The sequence below is a fragment of the Montipora capricornis genome, chromosome 7, assembly GCF_036669925.1.
Source record: "Montipora capricornis isolate CH-2021 chromosome 7, ASM3666992v2, whole genome shotgun sequence".
Classification (NCBI taxonomy): Eukaryota; Metazoa; Cnidaria; class Anthozoa; order Scleractinia; family Acroporidae; genus Montipora; species Montipora capricornis.
This window is the reverse complement of record NC_090889.1, coordinates 31,136,669-31,148,533: the sequence shown is the minus strand read 5'-3', so window position 1 is coordinate 31,148,533 and position 11,865 is coordinate 31,136,669. Positions and strand designations below refer to the sequence as shown.

The 11,865-nt window shown below is 36.7% G+C and overlaps 1 long non-coding RNA gene and 1 pseudogene across 1 annotated transcript; both read left to right on the top strand.

Moving 5' to 3' along the window:
- The first annotated feature begins 1 nt into the window (after nt 1).
- On the top strand, nt 2-8,323 carry LOC138056905 (glutathione S-transferase Mu 1-like; annotated as a pseudogene).
- Nucleotides 8,324-9,845: 1,522 nt separating this feature from the next.
- LOC138056908 (uncharacterized) lies at nt 9,846-11,624 on the top strand. Its single transcript, XR_011133548.1, has 3 exons — nt 9,846-10,051; nt 10,350-10,442; nt 11,555-11,624. It is a non-coding gene; the product is annotated as an uncharacterized lncRNA (long non-coding RNA).
- The last annotated feature ends 241 nt before the right edge of the window (nt 11,625-11,865 follow it).

Sequence of the window (11,865 nt, the reverse complement as noted above, 5' to 3'; positions counted from 1 at the left end):
TCGCAAAGACAGCGGGCTTCTTTTCAAATCGGAGTGTTGTTTTCCGCGACAAAGCTCAAGTTTTCGCTCTTGTTCTCTCGATTTAATGGCTCCAATTCTTGGTTACTGGGATATTCGTGGAGTAAGTGATTCTTGTTCTTCCCATGCTGCAGACGTTTTAGCTCAAGCTCGCAAAACGATTTTCCACACGTGTATTAATTATTGCATAATTTAGTTAAGAAAGCTAGCTACTTAATTTTTTTGTTCTAATATGCTGGGCCCGTCCTTTTGTAATTCTACAGCTGGCAGAGCCCATTCGTCTTTTACTCCATTACACGGGTACAGAGTTTAAAGATGAACGCTACAAACTCGGTGATGGTGAGTTCGAAAACTGTTGTTTAATAAATCGTGATATTAATTATGCAGAACCCCCAGGGGCCAGGGTAAGGTAGTCCTGTCCCAGTGGTAGTTGATGGGTCGAAGTAACCGTTGGGATTGACAACATGATCTCTTCTCTAAATTATCGTTAAGTCCTAATTTGCTTTAAATTTATTATTATCCACTGTGTCCCAGGACTTGTGGTAGCAGAGAAAATAAGGAAAATAAAAAAGGGGGGACAGTCTTGCGCTAAAGAATAGACGAGTTCACGCTCTTGAGTGTATCATGGGTATAGTCAGGGCAAGATGGAAAGAAATTCAAAGGTTTGTAAGGGAGTTCAAAACCATGAAAAGTATTCATGGTATGCAATTTTGGGTTTTTTATTTTCCAAAACAGAAGATATGCGCTCAAAGTTGCGGCAGAATAAATTTGGAGAGAATGGCTGTTGTAGAAATTACTTTATTGAAAAGAGTTTCTGTCATACATTTCCTGTAATTCCAAAGGCACAAAATTACAGAGAACAGGGTTCGTACACGTCATGAAAACCCTTGAAAACCCTTGAATTTTGAGAGTGCATTTTCAAGGCCTTGAAAATCTCTGCTCTTCATTCCTGTTCCTTGAAAGTCCTTCAATTTTTTTCTGACCCGCATTTATAATCTTTGAAAACTTCAGTGAAAATAATCAGCCACTGAAGTCATGTCATACAAACGTACATTATTTTCACGCATGTACGTTACGGAAAATGAGGAAGAATTGTATTGTCAGACCATTTCTATGGGTAAATTCATCGCCGTAAATATAAAAGAGGTCCTTGAAATTCAAAATTTGGCCCTTAAAAGTCCTTGAAAAGTCCTTGAAAAGTCCTTGAATTTTTGGTCTGAAAAAGTGTGCAAACCCTGAGAGAATGTATGGAGACAAAAAAGCAATATTTAGGAATTTCAAAGAACTGATACAAAGTCTATTTCATCTCAGTTGTGAACATGAACTTATTTGTTTGGTTTATGAAAGGCGAAAGTCTATAAAGTAGATCAAGTCATGTACAGTATATTTTGCTTTGACTTTCCATACAAACCTTTGAATTTCCCGCCTTGCTGCCCTGATTACCCATGATGCAATCTAGAACGCGAACTCATCTATTTCATACTGATGACATACATCTTACTGTATGCCTTAAACATTCATGATTAAATAAAGTAACACCTTCTTGTTTGTGTAAATTAGCCTTTGCAGACAACAGACAGAGTGTATTTTGAGAATCATGATATTTTATTATGGACAGGGTGAAAATTCAGATTCTTTGCAGAATTGGAGCTTTAACATGCAGCAAAACAGTTAATAATTACTTTATTAAAGTTTCAAGCTTACCGTGCCTCAAAGCACCGAGCCCTGAGTAAACTTCTTCATAATTTGCAGTTAAAGAGTCATCAGAATAATAATTTCTTTTATTCTAGCACCTGATTACAATGCCGACAGCTGGCTTTCAGACAAATATACTCTTGGACTGGATTTTCCCAATGTGAGTACCTGATGCTAACAGTCTGGCACCAACAGTTTGCTTCCAGTTCTTTATGGCTCCTCCTATAATGAGTGTGTTATTTTGTCACATGTTTCACATGTCACATGTCTCTCTCCTCTGTGCAGGTGTGATTCCTGTTGTCATTAACTGTCTGTCACATACTAGATAACCCCAGGCACCCTATTTCTTGTGTTCGGCCTATTTAAAATGATCAATTTTCCCTCAATACAGTTTAGATGCAAGCTCTTGTTTTTCTCTTGTAGCTTCCCTATTACATTGATGGAGACATCAAGCTTACTCAGAGTTTGGCAGTAAGTGTTTATTAATTTTAGAAATACATACTTTGGTTCTTTGCTGCAAACAGTAATTTTATTTTTTGTAAAAAAAAAATTGTGTAAACTAAAGTGTGTACCAACTGTTTAAGATTGGATGTTTTTTTGATGCAGATCTCTACTGTATCCAATTTATTGTTTATTCCACAAGTTGCAATGAAATATTCCATATCCAATGTGTATGGGCATTTACAATTACAGTGTATGGCTTTCCTTTGGCTTGCCATTAGAGAGCTTTACATTCTACGATGAGAATGACTACGAGTATGAGATTTTCTTGTTGAACAACAGTGAGCGTGTGCAAACCAGCGTCATTTTGGCTGGAAAAACGTTTTAGAAAAAATGTTGTTGTGTCAAAACAAGTCACGAACATGGTACCTAGCAGTTTGGCATTTTTCCGACAGGAAAAGGTTCAGTTACCAGCAATAAGAATAACTGAGCAACCTATGCTGCTAACAAAGAGTACATGTAAGATTAATAATTTTTTATTTGTCAGGGTCATAAATGTTCTATGTACCCTGTATTTTCGCTGAAAACGGGCAGTCAAATCTCGTATTCGTTCCTGCCCTCGTTCTAGAATCTAAAGGTCCCTGTTGTAGACACACATACAGCTCTCCCTCTTATATTTTATCTACCTCATAAAACAGTTACTTATGCTAGGCTAGGGTGACATCCCTTGGGGTGGAAACTGTATCCTTTTTCTTGAGCACTCGCAGTCCTTGGCATATCCAAGACCTCAAGCACAGTTTTTCCGGCATCATAGCCTTCCAGCTGGTGAACTCATACATTATTTGCAACTTTTTTACAAATTTCCAGATAACACGTCACCTTGCCAGATTACATGACTTGTGTAAGTTTGAAATTGTTTGTACCAGTCCCTAACCTAATGTTATTGTCTTGCAATGGTTCAACTAAGGATAAACTTAGTATGGCAATGCACTTACAGGTTAGAGATTGAAACATACTGGTCTACAGGTCATTTTCAGTGCAGACTATGTTTTTTTTACTATAGAAAAAGAGGTAATTGTGAAGAACAGCTCTCCTCCACTGAAAGTCGGCCGAAAGCTTTATATGGACTGTCCAGTGCCGTAGCCAGAATAAGAACATTATCCGAGGCACTTTCCTCAGTCACTTTTTTTGTTTTCGTGATTTATTTAGGAAGACGGGTTCTTAGTGCTGTCTTTAAATGTAGGCATCAAAAACACCCTAAAAACGTATGATGAGAGTTTAACCATGGACATTGCCTCAGTCATAATCTTTTTCTGCCTACGGCCATGCTGTCATAGGTGGAGGGGAGCTGTTATTTACTGAAAAAGATGCCGTAAACTTTTAAGACTTACTATCAAAATGCAAATTCTCTCAACTGTTTTCCATACACATTTGATGTTGCTGTTAGCAATTTAAATAATAATACTGTATGTTGTTCAAAGTCTTGACTGTTGATTACCTTCATTATCATGGCGTGACCTGTACAGTGTATGTTTGGTTTAGGGGTGGTATTTCTAGGAGAAATTAGAGAATGGTCAGTCTTAGTGAAGAATTACCAAAATTTCATTTCAGTCAGTCTTGCTAGATTCAGTCACATGACTATTGTAGTGATCTCAGGAAAGAAATATCAACATTAGAAGAAAATTAAATGTTTTCCTTCTTTGATTTTAAGGTGGATCCACTGAAGAGGAAAAAATGAGGGTTGATCTTGCCGAAAGTCAGGTATTTCTGGAATCTTTTGTGATAGTTTAATTCATTTGGGAGGTTCGGCATAATCGAGTGGTCCCGTCAAAATTGACTAGTACATTAGATTGTCGAGAAGGATGCAAAAGACAACAAAGGAATTACATATGTAATTTTTTACTAAATTAGAAAAAAATTCTTATTAAAATGAATCAGTTTTTGCTGATCATAGTAGAGGAAAGGACCTTTGATATTGTCATAAATTGTAAATATTTGGAAAACTTAATTGAGTGAGTACTTTTAAGACCTTGACATCAACTGCTTCCTTTAAACAGCAATACCGGTAATTATCGAAAAGTAAATTGATCATCAATTTAGTTTATGAAACAATAATTGAAGACTTAAAACTATCCATGGCATTTTAATTTTTACCCATAAGAATTTAATTAATTAATTTAAACAGTTTTTAATTTGTTTATTGTATTTGCTCTAACGTACACTGTGTAGTAGTGATTTTAGTTGTTAATAAAAACTCTTCAGTTTTCCCCTTTTCTCTGGTTACTCTGGTTTTACCTCTCCTCCTCAGTTTACAGTGTCCCCAATTAGAGCTCCAGTGCTAGAACTAGTAGTCATTTAATAAATAGAGTTCCTTTCCTTTCCTTTAATAATATTGTAACAGTTGTTTTTCATGTATTATCACTGAAAAGTTCCAACAGGCTTTATTTTAGTGTCAATAAAGATTTTGTGTTGAATTGCATTCATTGGCACAGGACAAAATCTTGCTCTGACTGCCAACTAATTGGCTCTTTACTTTAGAGGTGAAAAGTTGCTGGGGCTTCTACATTGCACTTGTTCTTTAAAAAGGAGTATTCATCATGTTCGTGGTACCTACTGACCATTTCACGTAAAGGGGATTACCTCTATGTGTGGTATATAAAAACAAGTTTTAAAGTGGGCAGTTTTGCTGAATGACCTACACTGTAAATGACATTCAAGAAATGTAATGATTGAGTTTCTTGTTTCTTTTACTTTGTTACAGATTGTGGATTGGCGTACCAAGTTTACCAAAACGGCATACAACCCAGACTTTGTGAGTATCGGGTCTTCTGCTTAAATTCATGTATCTTAAATGCTGGCCCTTTTATACATGGGAGCTTAAAATGATACATGTAGAGGATAAAGTGTAGTTAATATTATTTTGTAACAATATGTATGAGGATGTTGTACGGGGGGTCTAATTTGCAGGTTGCAGGTCGCGCAACATTCATTAAAACTAACCTTAGACCTAAAAGCTTTTGTTTAGGCCTAATTAGGCCTAAGGTTTAAGCTTTTATGAATGTTTAGGATATTTTCTGTATTGGTGAAACAATGACCTGCGACCTGCGACCTGCAAATTAGACCCGCTGGTTGTTGTAACACATTTATAAAATAGTCTCAAAGTGAAGCTGCAACACCAATCCAAATATTGATTCTAAAACCAGCATTGAGAGTCCATGTGTAGTGAAATTTTGTAGAACAATAAATTAATTTTAAGCAGGGGAAATCAAACAGTTAAATTCCTGTACAAGGAGAAAAAATGTATCAGATCTAGGTGAACAATCCTTGTTTGATGAAAGATCTACATGTATTTTTTCGTGTCAAAAAATTTTAATAAGTTGAATAATACATTATTTTTTAGTCAAATTAAATATACTTTAATTATAATTTCATTTTATATGTATCCTTATTACATTGTAGAATGGTTTATAACATTCTCTTTCTCTTCTTTCTTGTATTGTAATAAAGGAAAAGCTGAATACAGATTACCTGTAGGATGGAAAGAACATCTTACATCAATTTTATGATTTTCTCGTAGTCAAGTAGTATGTGGCAGGAGACAAGTTACAAATGTACACAGTTCTTTTTCTGGTTTTTTATTTTGGGGCATTCTTTTAGAATTTTTGTGAAAAAAATTACTAGGAATATTTGGTTAACTTTTTGTGACCTTTTCTGTTTTCGTAATGAAATAAGATTCTGTCGACAATACTTGTCACATTTGTTGGAAATTAATTTAACACCAGTTCTCAGTCTTTACCTTGAGAAATGACAGGACACCTCCTTGTTTCACTTTATGGCCACCCATACAGGATCTCCATATAACTAACCAATGATGATCTCTATAAGTAACCAATGATGGTCTCTATAAGTAACCAATGATGATCTCTAGAAGTAACCAATGATGATCTCTATGAGTGACCAATTGCTGGGAAGCATGGCTAGCATAGTGATAAGAGCACTTGCATCAAACCATTGTGGCCTGGCTTCGATTCCCAAACCCGGCATCTTATGTGGGTTGAATTTGTTAGTTCTCTTCTCTGCTGTGAGATTTTTTCTCCCGTTACTCTACTGGCTTTCCCCTCTCCTCAAAAATCATTTCTGTATTCTGCACAGAGTCTCCAATTATTTCCCTGGTCAGTGTTTTTTTTTTTTCTTTTTTTTTTTTTTTTTTGGACATTGTAAAGAACATGATTTATTCACTCCAAGGACACAGTAACCTGCAAATAGTTTACGATGGCTCAAAGCTTTTACTGTTTATGTTTTTTATGTTTTTTATTTATTTTTATTTTTTTATTAGAATTCCAACTTTATTGAACATACACACGTGCAGTTAACATTCACAAAAGACAATCTGTAACACTAACAAACACTACAACTTAACACTAACAAAAAAGAAACCTCATACAATAAAAACTTTAGAGTGCAATCAGCAATCAACAGAGTTACATTCCGTATTTAAAAGAGACGAAAAAACAGACCATTTTGTTCTGAACTCTGGTCAGTGTTAAAGTTCATCGGTGGAATCTTAAGTCTCTCCACACATTTTAATAGTCCAGTTCCAAGTTCTTCATTACTGCTGAATAAAAACGCAGAGGATTCATTTTTACAGGGTCGCTTCCATCTGAGTTGCAGGACTGAGTTGCATACTGGCAGGAAGGTGCCTGAAACTAAACACTATACAGAGTAGCAAGCAAGTCATCTTCAGCTGACTGGAATTTGTAAATATATTCACTTCAGATGGAGGTTAACCTACTTGTAAAAGTGCACCCTCAGTGTTTTTATTCAGAGGTCATGGAGAACTTAAAACTGGACTATTACACTTAGATAATATAATTGAGGCTGGAGGAAATTTGCGTTAAATTTGCATTGCAACATGGCATACAAGATGTACAAGCTTTCACTTCACCAACTTTTTTTTTTTGAACAAAAGGATGTTGATATTGCTGCTTCATTTGAGATCCTGTTTGTTATTAATCTTCATCTTGGGATATTTTTTACTTGTCAGATTTCCTACGTTGACTTTATGTTATTCGAGTATCTTGATGTGCATAAGATTTTGGATGCCTCCCTACTAGAACCCCATGACAATCTAAAGGTGAGCATTATTTGGTTTTTTTAAAATTAAAATCAGTTTCAGTTGAGTGCTGTTCGAATGAAACCGACTGAAAGAAATTGCCCAATCACAACAGACACAGAAAATGAAATGAGCCAATCATAACGTGGAGCAAATTTATTCAGCCGGCGCCAAGCGCGGGAAACGCGCGCAAGCCAATCACAATTGCCTTTTGTTGTAAATCTGATTGGCTGAAAATGTGGCACGAGATTTTTAAGCCAATCCCTTGTACGGATATTTATGCGAAGCAACTACAAACTTTCTTTTGCCATCAGTTCAAAACCGCTGTAATGTAATAATTGATTCAAGCACGTGACGATTCTGTCGTTGATTATTTTTCATTACACTTTCCGTCCAAAGATGAGAGTTTTTGGCCTATCATTGTGGCCCAGTTGTTAACCTGCAGTGCAGGCGTACTTCGGCGGGGTGACTCGTTGTTGTGACATTTTACATGAACGGAGAAAATTCTAGCGCCGAAGATCCCGGGTGATTTCAACTCTATTAATTTTTCTTGTATACAGTTTTCTTGCGAAAAGGTGCATTTGCTCTAGATAACGTTGGGGTTTGTGGAGTAATAATTAATGCCCTCTTTGCTGTTCTTGTCTTCAGTGTTGATCTTACTTTTATAGCTACGTTTTTAATATTAGTCTTGTCTTTCCATAGGAATTTGCAACCCGGATTGAGGTAAAAAAAGTGCAAAAGTGAATTGATTCTTTATATAACTTTAATACAACCAAGAGTACAAGTATAACTCGTATAATGAAATATTTATTTTAGCATCCGTTTATTTTGATGTTATTATTATTTTCAGGAACTACCAACCATCGCTGCATACAGGAAGTCCGACAAATTCAAGGCACGCCCAATTAACAACAAAATGGCCCAATTCAAGTAATCAGAAGCCAAGCAAGAAAGAATTAGTGTTCTTAAAGTGACCTCTGTCAAATATTTTCTTGCATTCATTTTGTATTAGTGGCGAATAAACCAGACGTTCAATAAAAGATTCAAAGAACACAATGTTGGTTTCTTTTTAGTATCCTTAGCTGAATTGGGCCACGAGGGACGGTCGGTAAATAGAACGTACATATGTACTGGTATACTGATATCACCGTATTTTCCCCAAGTTTTTTTAAGAAAAAATTCCTAACGTTTCCTTGTTATTTCTATGTCTTTCTTTTTTGTTTTCTTGCACATATATCTGCAGTTTACTTTTATTCTGTTCCGAAATTTAATTTTGGTTTCTGTAATTTTCATGTGTAGTTTGACAAACACGACTATACAACCGTCAAAACGTCGTTCGCTTTTACCCACTCTAGGACGCAGCTCTTTTCAACTAATTTGCTTGAATCCCTTTGGGACGCAGCTCCAGCTTAGGGTTAGGGTCCATCGTTGATTGGTTGTTTGTTTTGGTCCATTGTTTTCTGAGCCAATCCGGAGAGCCGTTGTAATAGCTGCGTATTGACTCACTTTTTTGCTACTGTGTTGTTATCTCCTAAAGCCTGAACCTCTCCTCCCTCTCTCTTCACACTTTCAAGCGTTACTCCTCGGTCTCTGTTTAAGTGCCGAAATGCTTTCAATTTCTTTGTTTCATTCTCCCAAGTGTTGATGTCGATCTCAATCGCCGAAGGATTTTTTTTTTTGAGAAAATCTGAAGTTTGAGTGAAGCCCTTTCTCAGATAAAACGGGTGACGCTTTTGCTTCAAGATGGGCAAGAATGATAAATTGTGAAAAAAACAATATTCATCTTATGGCTGACTGGGTGCTTGTCGGAGCACGAGAACATTCGCGCATGCTCATTTTTGTCAGCGCCGATGGCCAAAAGGATTCTGGCTCGGAAACCGAGCGAAAAGAAGAAAGGAACCAGCTGCGGTATTTCTGGACATCGCCTAAGTGCCGCATCGTGAACAAGCACCCACCGAGATTTACTCGCTCTGATCGCCCGTATCAGTCCAAATTTAGCTGCATCTTTCACAACCGTAAGAAGTCGACGTCTTGATCGTTTGCAAAGTATCATTAAAAAAAAAACGAAAAAAATTAGGCAGAACTGGTTTTTAATACTCAGAGAACAGGTCATGGCGCCCTGGGCATGGGTGGGGAGAGAGGGGGACGGGGGAGCCTAAAATTCTAAATGGGGTCATACAGCAGAACACGGAGTATGTCATTCATGGCTTCATGTTTGCTGCTCAGTTTATGTCCGATAAATGCACGAGCCCCACCCTCCCCTCCCCTTAACGACCGGAGCACAGCCCCCACCTCCCAGATTACGAACGTGATCGGCAAAAACTCATTGTGATAATAATAAACGTTTAAAAAAAACAGTTTTGAGTTATTCTTTACTTTACTATAAAGTTCATTAGAAACGTTTTTGAGGTCTCTCTCTCTGTTTTTACAACATTAATTCCACCGTTTCTTGACTATTGCTTGTTGAATTTGATTGAATTGCAAATTTTATGCTAATCTGTTTGCCTTCGTTGCAAAAAGTTACGTGGATCGGGGAGATTCAATATGGCGCCGAGACGAGAAATTGATTTTCCAGATTTCAAGTCTTCCCTCTTCTGTTTTCGATAAATTTATCCACCGTTGCCGTTCTTCTCGCTGCTGAGAACTACTGTGGAAGAGCCTTTATAGCTACATAAATTTTTTTGGAGACGAAAAAGTTCCACACGTGGAAGACGAATCTATCAACGCTGTAATCTGGACAACTTTGGGCGAGTCAGTTCCTTACTGGAACAATTTGTGTTGAAGGTATTCAATTGCAAATTCCTGTGTTAGCTATCAGTTTAAAAATACACAAGCTTATTACTGCATTTTTGTACTATATTTTCATAGTAATGTTAGTTATGGCCACTACATTTGGCATTTAGTTATGGCCACTACATCTGCAATCTGCACTTGGTGCGATTTCCATGCAATGCGTATCCCGGCAGTTGCTGTGGCTATATACACCATAATCCTTTTTTAGCTTGATATATGGCAATCTAGTCAGTTAACTTGAAATCAACGTCAACAAATTATTAATAATTACTTCATCATTTAATTTTAGGTGCCCACATTAATTGGCTACAGCGGATCTGGATTGAAAGAGAAGATCCCTACTCCAAGTACAAAGATGTGAATGAACTTTCGTCATACGACGGTAAGCAGCTTATCTAACGGCACTAAAACCAAAGCACTTTCTGTGTGCAGTTAACTGATTCCCTGTGTTCCCATTGATGAAAGTAGAATTGTAAAAACTGTGATGATCGAATGAATGACCCGTCTGAAAGAGGAAAACGAATTTAGCTTTGATTGGGGGTTCTGAAGAAAGTTAGGACATGCATCAAGAAAACGTCATTACTTATAGAAATCATCGTATACTGAACCCTTAAAACGGCTCGAGAAAATATAACTACAGAAAAAAATCAACATAATTAAAATCTACATGTGGGTATAATCATAATTAAGATCATATCTGAGTATTGCTTTCTAAAATACTACTTAGATCTAGTGTCCGTATGGTTGATTTGAAGCTGTAAAGTGCCCGGCCCATTTCTCCATAGAGCTCAGAAGTACAGAATATGCGAATCTCACGTCTTCAGCTAAGCCAAATACTCAAGGAAGGTGCTTACTAATTCAAAAGTATTTTTGCACGGTTTACTGAATATTCGGGAAAGGAAGATCTTAACAAGTGTTATTGAAATCCAAAAATAAAATTGGGAGTAACCACGCATTTTTCAAAGATAATTAATTAACAATATTTGTAAAAATATTTAAAATGCAAAGCAATGTATGGCATTCTTTTCCAAATTAAAGATTACTTATCTCTGAAAAATGCATGGTTATGTTGCCCCCAATTTTCTTTTGGAATACCAAGAGCTAGCACTTGCTAAGGTCTGCTTTCTCCGCATAGTTTTGAACCGTATTAATAAGCGTCACCCATAGGAAAACCGAGTACCTCGAGATGGGCAGAACGTATGCGCAATAACAAAAGTAGGGCACCGTCCTTAAGTGAGTGTCAGCCATAAGGAACAGTGTTGTCTCTATGTACGCTAAATACACAATGACATAACGATTATTTCGGACTGTTAAATATAAATAAGTCAGTTATAATACTAGTTGCCTCGTTTTGAGTCCGTGAACATTGGGATTCAATCCGCACAAGATCAGACATATTTTGGATCGTAAACTGATACGACTGATTGGCCTTGCTACTGATTCAATGTAGTTTTATACAGGCTAAATAATAAGCGTTTCTTTCTGTATCTTTAGACATTGATTTTAACCAGCAAGGGAAGTTGACAATGGAAAGAGCAAGGGACACTCCAAGCTCAACACAACATTGTGAGAAAGAGGTGAGATTTGAAATTCAATTCTACTCCAATAAAATAATTCTATTAAGGTCAGTCTTAATCAGCGACACGAGGGAAGAGCAATAGGACGGGACGGGACGGGATAAAGTGTTCATGGCGAGACCTGTAACCAAAACTAGTTGAAAGCATAAATGTTTTGTTCCTTATCAAAACAGGTTGATTCCAGTTATTGACCTCCGTTTAAGAAAGTTAAGAGGACCTGAAAAAAAG